General features: G+C 44.9%; 1 protein-coding gene across 1 annotated transcript in view; it reads right to left on the reverse strand.

Annotated features, from left to right (window-relative positions):
- Positions 1-8,192, reverse strand: part of FBXL16 (F-box and leucine rich repeat protein 16) — an 87,636-nt gene extending 79,444 nt beyond the window's left edge. The window contains exon 1 of the mRNA XM_081169892.1: positions 8,091-8,192. The gene's annotated coding sequence lies outside the window, so the exon portion shown is untranslated. The remainder of the gene's footprint in view (positions 1-8,090) is intronic.
- Between the last annotated feature and the right edge of the window lie 10,339 nt (positions 8,193-18,531).

The following is an 18,531-nucleotide window of genomic DNA, read 5'->3' on the forward strand; positions in this document are numbered from 1 at the left end:
TTTCAGGTTAAGTATGGACCTCCAGAACGAATTAAGTACTTAACCCGAGGTACCACTGTATTAAATGCAAGGGCATCATCACATACACTAATATCAGTATTCTGTGTCTCATTATACAGCCAAAATCCACACAAAAAGAATATGTATCAGAGTGGTTGGGGAAAACCTCTGAGGTTTACATAAATTGCAAAAATTATGGAGGGGGCAACTCAGGGGGAACGGGACCCAGGCCAGTGAATGTTGAGCACGCTTACTGGGTATGAACAACTTGGGGTGGTGTGTCTGGAACTCAGAGCTGTGCACTGTGTTGCAAGACCCACGTCATCCCTCTAGTTCAAGGTGTGAGTGCCATTCCTTATGTAGCCAAAACAGCACCCCCTATCTACCAGAGAGAGATTTTAGCAGGCTTGAGGAAGCCATAAGGTTTTCAGAAGTACAAAAAATATTTAGGGGAGGGAGAATCCAAAATGGGTAGAAGCTAAAAAAGAAAAAAGTTCAGTGCAGACTAAGCATACCCAATGAGCACACAATGCTAATTTACTAGGGGGGGGAAATAGAAAAGTCAAGCGGTGGGGTGACGGGGGGGTGGGGTAGAAGAAATCAAACAGTATTGTACGGGAGGCCATGGTTGTCTGACTGGAACAGTGAACAGGAACACTCCACACACTGCAACCTTTTGCTTTAGTTCCCTTTAGTTCCCTTTATTGTTATTTATTACTTTTGTATACAGTGGTACCTCGGGTTGCATACGCTTCGGGTTACATATGCTTCAGGTTACAGACTCCGCTAACCCAGAAATAGTGCTTCAGGTTAAGAACTTTGCTTCAGGATGAGAACAGAAATCATGCTCCGGTGACGCAGCAGCAGCAGGAAGCCCCATTAGCTAAAGTGGTGCTTCAGGTTAAGAACAGTTTCAGGTTAAGTACGGACCTCTGGAACGAATTAAGCACTTAACCTGAGGTACCACTGTACTGCCCTTCATCCACAGATCTCAGGGTGATTCACAACATAAAAGTACAAAATACATGATAAAAACAAGAACAAAAAAACACAAACCAATCACACACACACCACTACCCCCTCCTACAAACACATTTAAAAGGGGTATAAGATGTCAATCAGTCAAAGGCCTGGTTGAATAGGAACATTTTTGCTTGGCACCTAAAGGTGTATAATGAAGGCATCAGGTGAGCTTCCCTGGGGAGAGCATTCCACAGACGGGGAGTCATTGCAGAAAAGGCCTGTTCTCATGTTGTCAGACCTCTCACAGAGGAGGCATATAAGGAAGGGCCTAAGAGGATGATCTCAGGGTCAAGGTAGGTTCATATGGAGAGAGGCAGTCCTTGAGGTATTGCATATTCTTCCAAGGAGCTCAAGGTGGTATATTCCCCTTGCTCTCTGTTTTATCCCAGCAGCCCTATTAGGTAGGCTAGGCTGAAACAGGGACAGGGACTGCCCCAAGGTCACCAAGTACGCTTCTTGGGGATTTGAACCCTGGTCTCTCAGGTTGTAGTCAGACTGGCCAGCCATGGCCACACACTGACTCCCACTTGTTTAACAGAATGTTTTATCTCAGAATGGACCTACGTAAGGTTGCACTTTTTTGGAAAAGCTTGGCACATCCACTGTTGGGATAGGCATTGATAGAAGGTGGTGGTGGTGGAGGAGCAATGTGTACCTTGCTTCAGATGCCTGTGTGCTAGAGTCAAAGTGCAGAGATTCATCACCTGCCATAGAGATGGGCACTATAAATGGTCCCTCCAGATGCTGCTGGACTTGCATCTCCCATCAGCCCCAGCCAGCTTAGCCAATGGTCAAGCATGATGCCCAGTGACACCTGGTAGGCCACAGGTTCCTCATCCCTGATCTAAAAGATTGGGGAGGGGGAGAGAATGAAGCCTAAAGAATTCTGGTATGTGCTTGCATATTTGTGCAGGACCCCCAAGATCACACACACACACGCACACACACATACAGAGAGAGAGAGACAGAGAGAGAGACAGAGAGAGAGAGAGAGAGAGAGAGAGAGAGAGAGAGAGAGAGAGGAGCAGGTACCAGAAAACTTGACCTGTCCCCCTAGTAAACAAGGGCAGACAGTTGGAATGCCTGTAATCAGATCCTGGCAGGGACCCTAATTAGGTGGGAGCCCTGCTCTGTAGGTTACTTAGCATAATGATTAATCCAGCCCAGTCGCTGAGTGATAAAAGGACACTGAAGAAGAGGAACCATCTTGAACCTAAGGCAGGCAAGGGGGGGTAGGTGAAAAAAGTGGAAGGGAAAATCTGTCTAGAGAAAGGGTCGGCTAATATGCAGGGAATGTGTGTGTGTGTGTTAGAGAGAGAAAGGAGGGAGGAAATGTTTCTATTTTAAGAGCTGCAGTCTCCCTCTTCCTCTCCGCCAGCCCCCCCCCCTTTAGCATTTTGCACGCCTGCCAGATTGAGAAACCTGACCTGCCTTTTAAATAACCAAGGAGGAGGGGGAGGCAGAGGCGGCCGCCATCCCTGCAGGCCCTATCCTGGGTTTCATCAGCCATTCACAGGCCCCGGGGACAGGCCGGTCCCAGTGGCAGCTGGGGAAAGAACCTTTTACTGACTCTCGCATTCGGTGGCAAGGAGGATATGGCGTCCCTTGGCAGATAAACACGACTTCTGCCTCCTCCTCCCATCCCCTGCTGTGTCCTTAATTTATGAGCAGTGCGACTCCTCCCCCCCCCAGCTCCACCCTGGTGGGGTATTTTAGCTGAAGGGAGCAGGTGTCATGGCAACAGCAGCAGAGGGACATGGGTGAAACCCGAAAAACTATACAGGGAGCTTCCCAGGAAGGGTTGCTTTCTGCTCAAGAGTCCTCTTGCACCATCCTCTCAATGAAGGGTACAAAGTGTTCCAGGGCCTGTCTTGCTCTCTCAGCTTGCTGTAGCCCATTAAACTTTGTCCCACAGAACTTAACGGAAGCCACCAAGAGCTATGCATGAGGGGTAGTCAGGAGAAATCCAGCCTTGAAAGGTGAATCTGTCTGATCTGAAATTCAGCCTTCATTTTGAAATTTGCATTTCTCTGAATTTTGCCACCAAGGTTTCCATCCAGGTGTCCAATAAAAGAAAAAGAGTGAATGCACAGACTTGGGCAAAGTGTGTGAGAACATGTATGTATTAGTGAAGATGGTATACAATATGTGTTATATCAAAGGAAATTGCATACAGATATATAGACTGCCATTGCTTAGCCGCCATTGCTTCACCATATCCAAATCCATCCTTTTGTTTCATCTCATAGAAATAGTCTCCCAACTATGCCCAAAACCTAGCTCCCAATCAGGTGGTTTTAAAACATGGGTTTGGGGAGCATTCCCCAATTAGAGCACTAATATGCACATCTTTGCAAAGCAATTTCCTCTAAAATAGTCCCTGGGTAGTCCTGCCCCAAGCAGACCAGTGAGCAACTCAAATGTGAAATAATCAGAAATAAACCCTCTGCAATAGGAAATCAAGATTGCATGTTTGCATGATCATCCTTTGATGATTTCATCCTGACCTCATGCAGATGACTCTGCCAGGCAAGCATTTGGTATATGATGAGGCAGAAATCCAAATGCAGCTGCTAGGCTGGTAAGTGGGGCAGCCCAATGTCACCAGTCTTGACATTGCTGCACTGACTGCCAGGGAATTACTCTACTCATAACTTTATGTGCTCATAACTAACACCCTAATGGCTTGGGAGACAATTACCCAAAAGATTGCCTTATCCAATGACAAACTGAGATGAATCTGGAATTGACAAATTCACCCATTCTAACCTATAGGAGCACCAGGTGTCTTACCAGGTAGTCAGCTGACCTACAAAAGACATCATGTGATTTGTCTTGGATGGTGCCAATTGGCCAAAGCAGGATAAGGGAGATAAAAAAAGGGATCCCAGTAGGAAAACTATCTTGGTCCACAAATAAATTCCAAACCCAGTTGATGGGTTTAGACATCAGGTGAGGAAGGAAATGCCAGAAGAGGAGTCATATTTAGACAGGTCTCTTAAGCACTGCCCAAAAGAATGGGAAAGGGTCATGTATCACCCCTGCCCCCTGCAGAAAAGTTTCAACCCATGTGGCATCTTCAGGCAGTGGCGTAGCGTGGGTTGTCAGCACCCGGGGCAAGGCAAATAATTTGCGCCCCCTCTGCCCTAGGGGCAGAGAGCTGCGAGTGCGAGCGCACCCCCCCAGATGTTGCGCCCGGTGCGGCCGGGCCCCCCTTGAACCCCCCACGCTACGCCACTGTCTTCAGGTGTGAACAGAGAACACTCCCTACCTGAAACCCTAAAGAGCAGCAGACAGTCAGCGTAGACAATAGTAAGGCCACATCCACACCATACATTTAAAGCCCTATGATACCACTATAAACAGTCAGGGCTTCCCCCAAAGAATTCTGGGAGCTTTAGTTTGTTAAAGGTGCTGAGAGTTGTTAGGAGATTCCCATTCCTCTTGCAGGTTACAGTTCTCAGACTGGTTTTAATTATCCATCTCTCCTCACCGAGAACTCTAGGAATTGTAACACCATGAAGGGATTGGGAGGGGGGGAGTCTCCTGATAATGCTAAGCAACATTAACAAACTACAGCTCCCAAAATTCTTTGGGGGAAGCCATGACTATTTAAAGTGGTATCATAGTGCTTTAAATTTATTTTTATTTTTATTTTATATATTTATTGAAAAATTTTGAAATTACAAAGAAAAAACAAAGCAGAAAAAGAAAATAGAAAAAACAAAGAAAAAACAAACCACATCAAACGATACAAATTCAAAAAACAAAAATACACCGCAAACAAACAAAAATAAATCCATCATTCTCAAATCCTCAACTCTCATTACCTTCTTTCTTTGACCTCCTCTCCTCCCTTTTTTTGTATCCTGGTTAATAATTATGCAGCAAATCCTTTCCATATTTCATAGTATTCTGTCATTACATTACCTTAATCTATTTTCATCTTATCTTACAGAGAACCTTAAAAACTTAAAACTTACCATATTTTTTGCACCATAACACTCACTTTTTTCCTCCTAGAAAGTAAGGGGAAATGTCTGTGCGTGTTATGGAGGGAATGCCTACGGGTGGCATGCCTACGGATTTTCCTCCTCTAAAAACTACGTGCGTGTTATGGTCGGATGCGTGTTATAGAGCGAAAAATACGGTAAATCTTATTTTTACCGACTTCTCACAACCATAATATTCTTACCTAATTCTTTAAACATTTTTACTAGAGCCAAGTAATTTTGTTCCAACATTTTTCTAACATTCATCAATTTTATAAAACAATCCTGATAGTAAAAAGAGAAATAAAAACAATCCAATCTTCATCCAGCGTCCCTTCCTCCTGGTCCCGGGTTTTGTCAGTCCTTTTTATCCCATCGATCTAGCGCATTAACCTGGCAACCTTATATCCGAGGCCCTTAAATCTCTTCCATGTCCCTTCCGCAGCTCTTCTTCATATTCTCCTTTCACTCGTGGGAACTCCAGCTTGGTGATGTTTTTGACCCTTTTCAACAAATCAGCCCCTTTTCCATAGTCCAGACTCAACTCCATGTGGTATTTAAGAAGATGTTTCAGAATCCCTCCAAAATTGAGAGCCCCCACAGCTCCAAACATCTCACGGCCCATTACCAGACTCGGAAAGTCCAAACATCCTTGCAATCAATCAATCAATCAATCAATCAATCAATCAATAAAATTTAATTAAAAAAAATTATGGTGTTAATATGATCTCAGACGAGCCAATGATAAGGCAGCTTCCTATGTTTCTGTGGGGCACATGTCACTAAATACTCAGTGGGGGGGGGGGAGGAATCCCCTTCATGTAGAAAACCAGCACTTCAAGGAGCGAGCCTGATTTTTCCCCTGACGTGCTAATTTTCTTTCTTCATTTTATGGTGTGGAGGAGCACTCCGTGGTGTGAAGTACCCACCTGCCACTTGAAGTGGTACAGTCCAAACACTTAGGCCGATCTGCCTCTAGGAGGACTAAGGTTTATGTTTCATTCAGGCACCAGATGACATGTGAGGATTTCTCTCTCTCTCTCTCTCTCTCTCTCTCTCTCTCTCTCTCTCTCTCTCCTATCCTACTTGTAGAAATGCACTTCCACAGTGCTCAGGGTAATACACACAAAAACGTTGCCTTCCCTACTCTCCACAGCAATTGAAATAGATATAATGTCCTTCTGCATATTGAATATTTTATAAAAAGCCTGATTCTTCCCGAGCCCAAATCTCCACCGCTCCCTCCTCCCACTCTGCCGGAAGCAAACATAAACAGAGCAGGGGGTGTGAAACCTCTCAGCAGGCGCTCAGTCACCGTTTGGCCAGCTCCTACCCAAGATAGACTGCACTGCAGATGACTCAGGCTCCCAGCTGTCACCACGGCAACCGGTGTCGCCTAGCAATGCCTGCCTCCCAGTAACCACGGTCTCCTAGCAATAGGATGGATATATATATATATATATATATGAGAGATTTTTTTTCCACAGCTCTGGATGGAGAGTTTAAAGTTATTTTTGGTATTCCCGCAAATCAATAGATAGCTCTCTTTGCTGTTGGAGAATAGGATTGCTAGGTATTTTGTTCTCTTTCTCTCTCTCTCTCTCTGTTAGCAACGCATACTTGGTACTTGGTTGCAAGCCTGCTTATGTGCCTCATTTGTGGGACAAGTGGAATCTTTGCCCCAGGCTCCCAGAAGCATGAAACTGAAAGTTCCTCTTTGGAAGCTGCCTTATAATGAGTCAGACCATAGGTCCATTTAGCTCAGGATTGTCAATGATGATGGCAGGTCCATGCCATAGGGCCAATTCAAGACACATTTAAAGCACCTGACTTCCACCCAAAAGAATCATGGGAACTGTAGTTCCCCCCTCAAAGGGCTACAACCCCCAACCCTCTTTATAAACTACAGTTCCCAAGATTCATTGGGGTGAAGTCATGTGCTTCAAATGTGCACTTGGCATGCTTTAAATGCATGGCGATGACAGTGTCTCTCAGGGATTCAGACTTGGGATATCCTCACCTGAGGATGGCAGGGGTTGAATCTTGAACCTTCTGCATACAAATCAGGTGTCCTGCCATTGAGCTCTGACCCTACCTGAAACCTCCCTACACTGAGCAAGGCCCTTGGTTGATCTAGTTCAGTATTGTTGTCAATCACTGGCAGCAACCTTCCAGAATTTCAGAAAGGGTTTTCAATCCCAGGGGACTGAACCTGGGTCTTTCTGCAGGTATAGAAGATATTCCTCCTCCTCCTCCTGGCTTCTTCCAGAGAAACCAGGGACAGCCCCAAACATTTTTGCTGCTTAAGGGCAAGATGGAGCTGTCACCTTCCATGTATAAAATCCAAGTGGGAGCAGAATCTCACTTCAGTTCTGGCGAAGGAACAGCACCTTCTGCTGCATCTAGGAATGGCCAAATAGATTAGACTCGCAGCGGTTCTCAACCTGTGAGTCCCCAGATGTTGTTGGACTACAACTCCCATCATCCCTGAGCTCTGGCCTTGCTAGCTAGGGGTGATGGGTGTTGTAGTTCAACAACATCTGGGGACCCACAGGTTGAGAAAGGCTGGCTTAGAGGGTACAAGTTAGCTTCGGGGTCTCTGAGGGGAATGGGGGGGCCCCCTACTTTCCTGCCCCCAGGGATTTGCTACCTGAGGCGGTTGCCCCACTCAGCCTAATGGTAGGGCTTACGATGCATTCAGGGCAGACAAACAAACAAATGCCTCGCCCGTAACATGTAGTTAACTGATGGGATTTACAGCTACAGGAAATAACAGTTAGCAGAGGTTGCCAGCCTTTGGGGGCCTGTAGGCACATCTGGATTTCTGATAAAGTGCTGAGGATGCCAGTCACAAAATGGCTGCCATGGGGGTGTGGCAGAACACAAAATGGCTGCTATGGTGTGTGGTAAAATGGCCGCCACATCTAAAAGAGAAGGAAAAAGAAACAGGACTGCAAAATGTGTGGACATAACCCCCTCCCCATCAGCTGTGCCATTGATATGGGGAAATGCACCCACCACATCTGCCACTGTGCTCACGGAAAGAAGGTCTTTGCGCCTCTCCTCTGTTCATACCTGACTGGAGTTCCAGTTCTTATGTTCTTCAATCATGAACATGCATCCACAGGGGATTGGACTACTTCTGAGATCCTTTCAATGATATGGGTGTCATTCAGCTACATTTTACTCGGGGTAGACCCATTGAAATTAATAAACATGACTAAGAGCCAGTATGGTGTCAGATGGGGACCTGGGAGACCAGGGTTCAAATCCCCACATGGCCATGAAGCTCACTGGGTGACCGTGGGCAGGCCCTGCCTCCCAGTCTACCTCACAGGGTTGTTGTGGGGATTAAATGAGAAACGGGAAAACCATTTATGTCACTTTGAGCTCCTTGGAGAAAAAAAAGTGGGATATAAATGCAGGAAATAAATACATAAAAGACAGGTCCATTAATTTAAATGGGTCTACTCTGGGTAAAACATAGTTGAATACCACCCTATAAGGACTTGGTGCCTTAAATATTCCATTGGCTTATCCTGTTCTAATATAGGATGAAAGATTGCCAAAGTTCTGAATATTTTCCCCAATGTACACAACTTAGACCGGAAATGTCTTTATAAAGATATTTTATTCAGAAGCATAATATGCCTACTCATTTATGGCTGGCATTATTTTCATCCTTTCAAATCTTTTGGCAAGTAAAATTTCTACCATTACCATCACCTTCCCACAAGAACGGTATGTTTCTCTCCCACATCATTCCTGACATGCCCTAATAGATTTAATAATGGATTCATTCATCTCTCATATCCTATAATTGCTTTTATGTGTTCTAATATAGTTTGCCAATATTTTCTAGCCACTTTGCAATCCCACCAAATATGTTTAAAGTCTGCATTGTCTTTGGTACAGTGCCAACATCCTCCAGGACTTCCTGAGTACAATTTGCTTATCCGCAAAGGCATATAATATCACTGGAGTAATATTTAATAAAAAAACTTCCCTTTGGTGTTGTCTCCAACAAGAATCTTGGGAGAATATTCTCACCATGCAGCTGCAATAGCACACTCATTGTATTGTTTTCTGTGCCTACTAAAACCTTCTTCTTGTTTTGGCCCACCCAGAAATATAATTTTGACATGCATTCCATCATGTCATTTTATTTTACTAAATATATTTTTTATAACTGTAGATTTTATTCCTGCATTTGGGAGGGGGGGACAATAATAGGTTAACTTGATTTTCACATCTGATTTTACTGGAATGCCTAATGTATATATTTTTTTGTTTTGTGTAAACTACTAAGAGGTATTGATGTTTAAGCGGCATAATTGCTGCCAAATAAATAAAAATAAAAACAATAATTCATGACCCCCTTTTCTCTTACTCTCAGACAATGACACACCATAGATGTGGGGTGCAGACTTGTACATTACAGGCTTCTCTTGCCTCGGAGCTAAATGTTACATTGGTGCATCACAAGCTATAAGGATCAAAATTGGCCATGATGGAAAACGAAGCCCTCTTGGAAAGTAAGTGGCTTTATTCTGCCTTTGGCTGCTCTGCAAACAATACGCCACTCATCCCAAACAATAACCCTAGATGGGAATGCAACCAAAGCTTGTCATCACTAATGCGTCCTGCAAGAATGCCAAAGTTGCAGTGACTGTGCAAGAAGATGCTGCCCCGCCCCCCATCTCTCTATAATTCACCCCTCTGGTCTTTGCTCTTTGCAATCTGCTTTCATTGGGGTGGAAACGGGGGCAGTAAATCAGCTGAGTCTGCATTAGGTGTGATTGGATCATTCAGAGACACATCAGAACTGACCAGTTGCTTGGTCATCCCTATTCCTTTTTGGCCCTGAGCCTAAAGACGTGGAATGCAGAGATTCCATTATCAAGTCTCAGAAGTCTCCTCACCTGTGAAAGCCTGTTTCTTTGTTTTAAAATGATAATAATCTGATTTATTGTGAGGCATCTGATCAATTCTGTGTACATAAATCATTAGATGCAGCTGATTCTACCATGGTAGGCTCTTCTCATTGCCACTATACTTGGGGTTATATTAAGAGTAGTCAAACCTGGGCAAACGGTACTACGTATCGAACTCGGAATACCTTGCCCTGTGCACCTCCTTTTATTCATGCATGGAAAATGGTGTGGAACATAACTGTGACAGCAAAAGGCAATCTAACATACTGCACTGTGAACTCTTTACCCCTTTTGATATTTCGCCTTATGCACTCCACGTACCAAAAACCTCAGACCCGATGGTTGTGGTGGATATGTGGAGAATGGGCATACAAGCAACTCCCTTCCAAATGGAGTGGGACTTGTCTCCTGGGATGGGTATTACCACCAATGTGGATTATGCCCACTAGTTCGGCCAAGCGTACACGAAGAAACGCTGATATTTCTCATATAGCAGGAGGAAGTACCCAAAGTTGGAGCGATACTGATGATTGGCCACCAGAGCGCATTATAGCCTATTATGATCCTGCCTCCTGGAATCCTGATGAGCTCATACAAGGGGCATGGGATCCTATTTATAATCTAAACAGAATAATTCGGTTGCAAGCAGTAGTGGAACTTGTAACCAATGCAACGGCCCAGAGTTTGAGACTTATTGCACAACAGATGGATGAAAGTAGAGCCGCCATTTTGCAGCTGAAAATGGGAATGGATTATGTACTTGCCAGGCAGGGAGGCCTATGTGGAGTCTTGAACTTGACAGGGAATGCCTGTTGCTTTAACATTTCTGATAATGGTGAGGCAATCCGTGTGTTGGCCACAAAGATGGAGAGTATAGCACATGTCCCAGTACAAATATGGGAAGGATGGGATATGGGATGGCTCACCAATTGGTTACCTAATGTTGCAGGACTCAAAGGGATACTATTGTCTTGCTTGTTTTTCTTGACGGTAGTAGTAATGGTTTTATGTATAGTGCCATGTATCATTTCATGTTTTAGAAGTACAATTAGCAAGATGATTTCAAATGAAACTCTACCTCATATCATGGCCCTATACAGAGCTTTACCTCAGGAATATGATGGAGGTCAAGCTATCAAGGACACTTGGGATGAAGGTCCTTGAGCTTGAAAGGGGGGAATGAGGCATCTGATCAAGGCCTGTATTTTAAAATGAGCTTAAAAATATATTTGCAAAAGTTTGTATGTTTCATGCCAGGCAGAAAAGCAGCTGGCTAAGTACTTTGGCAGTTGTTTATCTTCCTGAACAGGGCCCCCTTGATTTATAGCAGGAGACAAATTTCTCAAAGTTGTAAAAGGGAATTACAGGCTGGGAGCAAAGGTTATATTGACCCTACATATTACAGAATACAATCAAGCTGCAAAAACACTAATTAAGAGTTGGTAAATAGTAAGATTTATTGTTTAACAGAAAATAATACTATGTGCCTCCCATCAGACTTTAGCCATATTTTCCTAAGGTTAAAGGGCAAGAGCTAATGGGAAAAGCAGCTGGCTGGGAAAGGGGGGTGTAAACTGAAGAGGTTTCTTTTGAAGCTGTTTTCTACTGAGTTCCTTTTTTTACTTTGAAAAGGCCTTTTCTTCTAAAAAGCTATCTATGTTAATGTATGAGATTTGTTGGCATAAATGTAATTATGCAAAGGATTTAGAAAGTAAGAAATGTTAGATTCTTATGTTGGATTCTTATTTCATTGATGGTGTGTGAGAATGTGAACCCAAGATCCCTGTTTAGACAGAATTTAATACCATGAGCCATCTGTTTTAGCCATTTGTTTTGGAATAAAGGGGCAACAGGGGCAAAAGGTTATCTGGTAATTAAGGTGCCTTGTCGAGGCAAATGTAAGATATATGGCTACTTGTCTGCCATTTATGGATAGAAGGAAATATAGCTCTTTGTCTCCCATAAAAGGTAATAGGAAATGGGTGTATCTTTTATGATTGGTTCTAGCAAACAGCCAATAGGAATTTCAACCAGGCTGATTGGACAGAGGCAGCCAAAGGAGGAGCAAGGGGGCTGGGCTGAGGAAATATAAGTGCTGGCCATCAGGGCTGGAGTGGGCAGAGCTTTGGTAACCATATACCACTGTGCCTATCATTTATTTGTCTGACAAATAAATTATTATTTTAATTTCTCTATTGCTGTGTTGAATATTTCATTCCAGCTAAGCGTTAACTACAAGCAGGGTGCTACAATTGCCAGAGCACCAAATCCACTTTAAAAACCTGGATTTCCTGTTATTGTTTAGTTGTTTAGTCATGTCCGACTCTTCGTGACCCCATGGACCAGAGCACGCCAGGCACTCCTGTCTTCCACTGCCTCCCGCAGTTTGGTCAAACTCATGTTAGTAGCTTCAAGAACACTGTTCAACCATCTTGTCCTCTGTCATCCCCTTCTCCTTGTGCCCCCAGTCTTTCAGGGTCTTTTCCAGGGAGTCTTGTCATGAGGTGGCCAAAGTATTGGAGCCTCAGCTTCAGGATCTGTCCTTCCAGTGAGCACTCAGGGCTGATTTCCTTAAGAATGGATAGGTTTGATCTTCTTGCAGTCCATGGGACTCTCAAGAGTCTCCTCCAGCACCATAATTCAAAAGCATTACGTGCTTGAATTCCACCTGGAAAAACCAGTGTAGCGTTTGGAGTGTTAGATTTGCACTTGGCTCCACGTGGCCACAAAGCCACAAAGCTCACTGGGTGACCTTGGGCCAGTCACAGCCTCTCTCAGCTTGACCCAACTCACAGGGTGGTCGCGATGATAAAAAGCAGGGAGGAGGGAAACAATGCATGCCGCCTTGAGCTCTCTGTGGGAGAGGCAGGACAGAAATATAAGAATGAATGAATGAGTAAGAGCCAAAGGGGAGGAAATGTTTAAATACTGGTGTGAGTCAACCTGAGCCTGAGATTTGGGGTGGGTGCTTGAGAGTGAGGAAGAGCGGAGAAGAGAGAGTGTTGAGTGAAAATAAAGAAATAAAGCTGTTAAAAGAGAGAGAGATGAATCCACCAACATTCTGTTTTAAGCAAGTGTGATTTTTTCTTCTTTCTCCAGCCCTGCCGAAGATGAAAAAGGAGTGACCTTGAGTTTTTCACAGTGGAGTGGGTCAGAGAGAGAGACAGGCAAGCCTCTCAAGGGCTTCTGTCCCATTAGGTTTCCTTGCCAGGGTTAATTAACCTGAATTCAAGAGTATGGACTTCCTCAACCAGTCAGTTTCCACTGTGAAAGTCCCTGTGGCGTCTCCTGCCAAACGGGCTGATGTCGCAGAGGCTCAGCCTTAACTTAAAGGAAGCCGAAACTACACTTGACAGGCAATTGTGTGCATGTTGTTGCTGATTCTTATTTTCAACACACACAAAACCCCAAAGCAGATTTCCTATATCTCTTAATCTTCAGGGAGAACAGAAGATCGGGAACAGGGGGCAGTGGTTTTGAGCTGGGAAAGGCTAGAGGGGAAGCGGTGAAGCAGCTCCTCCTCTCTTGAGAAAGTGTCATGGCCCCTCCAGATAACCCTTTTCTTGTGCACTCATGAGGTTTTGTGCTAATGATGCTATTAGGGCAGTTAGAAGCAAACCCCCTATGCTGTTTGCCCCTGCAAAAAGTTTTGGAGCGGATATCCCACTTCATTTCCAACCAGTGCCTGTCTAGCAATTGAAATCCTGCAACTTTTTACACCCAAAATGTCCCGGGCCTGTTTATTTTTGTGTCCCGCTTTTGCCGTGCTGCAGTGCAAGGGTGCCCCTCCAGGTGGCAATAATGCAGAAACATTGGGGAAGTGTCACAGAACCGTGAACACAGAGGGATTGGTGTGTGGACAGCCCAGGATTAATCCATCCCAAATGGCCTGTTGCTGCATCAGTGACCTGTTGCAGAAAACACCAGCAAAGAACCCCCGTCAGGTAGAGCAGCAAATGTAGTTTCCCCTTGCTACAGTAGGCTAGTTTCTGTACGCATTCACACATCCTTCTGTGTTCTCCAGGCAAGAAATAGCTATTGCCAGAGTTCAAGGACAAATTCCAGCCAGGCAAAAACATTCAAAAAAGTTGGAAAGCAGGGCCAGTGAGTGGTGTGCTCTGGAAAGGGGAGGGTGACGTGGAGTGAGCTCTGGGGATCAGATAGAGAGGACTGGAGGACTGTATTCAGCCCCCAAGCCCAATATCCCTGCCCCCCCCAGGTTTAAAAGACAGAAAGGATGGCAACACTTCATACAGAGTCAAAAACAAGTGCTAAACCAGCACCCCTTGCTGCCCGTGTGAAGACATGTTTTGGATCTTCATGGTTCAAACACGATTGCAAGCAATAAAGCTCGGCTCTTGAACTGCTTTTGAGATTGTTTCTGTTAAGGTTGTTTTCGAAGCTTGGGACTGAGCAGCTCTTAGGTGGCACCTCTGTTTGACAGAGGTGGTTATTATAAGAAACGCCAACTTGGTGGTGGTGGTGGGAATAACATTATCTCCTTGCTGAAAGGGCGCAGTTTCATTCAGAGCGTGCTGTGACTCAAAGACACAGTGACGCGTGCTATGAATATGCAAGCGTGAATCATTAGAGATGGATTGAGGCGAGAGCAGAGGGAGGCTTCAGGCCTCCTGCCTTGACGCAAGAGGAAAAGGGGGAGGTATCAGCAAGGGCTTCTTTCAAGAATGGCCAGGGCCCATCAGGACCAATAGGGCCGAAGGCAGGGAGACCAACAGTAGGGGGAGCTAGAGCCAATGGGAGGTGGCAGTGGTGGACTTTGGGCTCTCAAATTTCAGTGGCTCCCTGTGCAATGCTAAAATTCAGCATCTCTCGCTCCATACTACAGCATTGTTGTGGCACTCATTGCAGCTGCACTGGTCATGCTTACTTAAAACTGCCTCTGGAGGCAGAGCCAACTCATTCTAGTTTTGCAATACCACCATACCTTTATTGCAGATCCCAATATCCTCCCCATTGCTCCCACCACCTTGAAATGTTGGTGTAGCCATTCAGCCAGGTGTGTGATCAATGCCTACTGGGCTAATAAGCTGCTTGGCCCCCCTGGCGTATCGCAAAGGCTCCCCGCTGTAGTTGTTCTTAAGCATTCAAGAGCTTTGACGTGTTAATGTGTGCTTCACCTGGAGGCTGCAGCAATCAGGTGCTGCAAGCCTAGATCAGATCAGTTTGCCACATATTTGTATAAATATGCTACCCGATATTATTACAGGAGAACTGGCCATCTGTGAAGGAGGGTTGGTGATGACAAGAATGGCGAAGGTGTTAAGAGATAAGCGACATCTGTCAGGATAGGCGGCTGCTAATACTTTTGAGAACAGTTTTAGCAGCAGAACCTCCGCAGCTGGGGACTCCATTGTAGCTGGGCTAATGCTGGTTTTATGTAGCTTAATGCTGTCTGGGGTTGAACCCACAAGCTGTTCCTCTTCACACAAAAAAGATGCAGGGCAAAGCTATACATTTAAAGCACATTCGATGCCTGCTTAAAGCAAATGACTTCCCCCAAAGGAATCTTGGGAACTGTGGTTCCCCCTCACGGAGCTACATTTCCCTGCACCCTTAGCAAACTACACTTCCCAGTATTCTTTGAAGGGTGAAATTGCCAGGTGGCCAAGGCAAGAGGCAGGGAACTTTTATCAGCCTGAGGGCCACCTTCCCTACTGAGCAACTGTTTTGAGACCACACACCAAGGACCTTTCAAATAACCAGAGTGTGTGAGGTTTGACATGTTGGCTTACACTCATTTATGGCTGCCTGACATGAGAAATCCCCACCATCTCCAATTAATAGGATAAGGTACAAAGGCCCGAGAAAGGCCACCAGATAAGAGCAACGGCTGCCAATCAGGGTAAAGTGTGCATAACAATAGATATATTGGTGAAAACAACATGCAGAAAGGCATTCTATTAGGGCAGGGGTGGCCAACTCCAAAGAGACTGCGATCTACTCACAGAGTTAAAAACTGGCAGTGATCTACCCCCTTTTTGGGGGTTCGAGTCAAAGTTGTTGAGTTTTTTCAGGCAGGAGGTAAAATGTTGAGGGTTTTTTTTAGGGGAGCCACAGTTGTTCAGCTTCTTTGTGGGGAGCCAGTGATCTACCAATGATCTACTGCAGATATCCAGTGATCTACCGGTAGATCACAATCTACCTATTGGACATGCCTGTATTAGGGGAAACCACTTTGCATAAATGTGTATCTTGGAAGAAAGTCGCACTAATATGCTGGTGAATTTTCAAGAGGAAAAAAATATCTCCAAACTGATATGGAAATGTGGAGAGCTGAATTTAGGATTGGAGGGAAACCGAGAAACTGAGAGGCAATTGAAAAGGATGTGTTTGGCATGCAGAGGGTCCCAAGACATAAAGCAGGCCTGATGTGAAAGAGGAGAGATGGAGGAGGAAGTGCAGAAGAGGGTCTTCATCTCTCCCCAGAATGGCAGCTGCGAACAATGAGACTCAGAGATTTCCAAACTGTTCATTTAGCAGCCCTGGTCTAAAAATGCTGATGGTTCTTTTTTGATAAGTGCCAGGCAGGCAACAAGGAATCTCTACCCCCCTGTTTTGTTACTAGCTGTGTAGCACTGCCCTCTGCTGTTTGGAAGGCATCACATCGGTATGTAGGATGCAGGAACGATTTTCTCTGCAGGTTGGGTGAGTGAGTGACACTAGAAAGCAGAAAGCTGCCTTATACTGAGTGAGACTAGCTCAGCATTGTCTGCACTGACTGGCAGCAGCTCTCCAGGGTTTTAGGCAGGATTTCAGCCCTACCTGGAGATGCTGAGAACCAACCTGGAATCTTCTGCATGCAAAGGAGACGCTTCATCATTGAGCCTTTCCTGGGATGAAAGAGAGAAGCAAAGGAAGCACACTGGGTCCAGCCTTGCTTTTTGTTCCTCTGTCAAAATGAGGATGGGGAACACCTGGCTTGACAACCATGCATGTGAAAAGGATCTAGGAGTCTTACAAGACCACAAATGTAACATGAGTTAATAGTGTGATGTAGCAGCAAAAAAGGGCTAATGCTATTCTAAGCTGCATCCACAGTATGCTTCTGTGTCCCGATCAAGGGAAGTAATGGTCATGGTCAAACCACACCTGGAATACTGTGTTCATTTCTGGGAACCACAGTTTAAGAAGGATGTGATAGGGAATATGAAAGCCATCTTCAAATATCTAAAGGGCTGTCACATGGAAGATGGAGTGTGCTTGTTTTTTGCTGCTCCAGAGGGTAAGATCTGAACCAATGGATTCAAATTAGTGGGGGGAAATTCTGGCTTAACTTTAGGAAGAACTTTCTGAAGGAAGAGGTGTTCGACAGTGAAATGAACTACCTTGGAAGATGGCTTTAAAAAAGAGGTTGGATGGCCATCGGTCAGGGATTATTTAGCTGTGATTCCTGCATTCCAGGGGGTTGGACTAGATGACCCCTGAGGGTCTTCCAACCGTACCATTCTATGATTCTGTGGTTTAACAAAGTTCACAGAATTAGTTTTTAAAAATCTCTGAACTTCCCCTGAAAGTGTTTCCCTTAACTGCCGAGTGAACTGAACATGAATTAAGTGCACTTCAGGATAGAACATTAAACAATTTCTTGTTTGTCTTAAAGTTCATTCTCTTACATCTGTGTGTTTACTCTTTAGATTCCTTGGGCCTTAAAGTTTAAAGATCATAATTGTTGAGGAAAATAAAGTAAACCATTCACATTCCACTGTGTGTGTGTGTGTGTGTGTGTGAGAGAGAGAGAGAGAGAGAGAGAGAGAGAGAGAGAGATTATGTTTTCTTAGTCTTCTTGCGTATCTTTTGTATGTTAGCACATCAGCTTGTAACACTCAGGATGCGAAGGGGGGGGGGGGAAATTGCTGAGGATCAGTTGGATGATTTGAATCAAACAGTGAACCAAACCAGTTTCTTTGGTGGCAGGATAGATGTGAACTGGAATTAGTTCCTTTTTAAGATGAGCTTTCCAAGCTTTGCCTGTCACTCAACTTCTGGTTCCTGACTTGCTTCATCACTTCAAGCTACTATGGCACCCTGTGTGAGCCTAAAATTTGCCCTTATCCCCAACCCTGCTTGGGAAGGAGGCATGAGGTGTCTGATAAGGTCCTAGAGTCCTCCCGCCTCCTTCCCAAAATGGGGAAAGTGCTAACTAGGCTTTGGGAAGAAGACAGGAGGACTCTAGGACCCCGTCAGCACCTCATGCCTCCTTCCCTCGCCCAGCACTAAGTCTGCCCCTGCTGCCTAGGAAATATATGTGTACTAAGTTTAATTCCCACAGATCTTTACCAGTTGGAAGGCAGAGTGTCCTGCTTGCGGGTTTCCCCACAGGAATTTGTCTGGCCACTGTGAGAACAGGATGCTGGACTGGCATGGCCCTTGGTCTGATCCAGCAGGCTCTTATTATGCTCATATGTTGTTGTAAACTCCTAACTGTGGCCACCAGAGGGCACTTTAAGACTGCATCTGCTGCAGGCCATGACAATCCCCACTTTCCCTCATAGCTTCCTACATCAAAAGAAAATTTCATTATTGCTTACATCAGCCTTTCCTCAACTTGGTGCCAGATTACA

Source organism: Podarcis bocagei, assembly GCF_964188305.1.
Source record: "Podarcis bocagei genome assembly, chromosome: 14".
NCBI classification, from domain to species: Eukaryota; Metazoa; Chordata; class Lepidosauria; order Squamata; family Lacertidae; genus Podarcis; species Podarcis bocagei.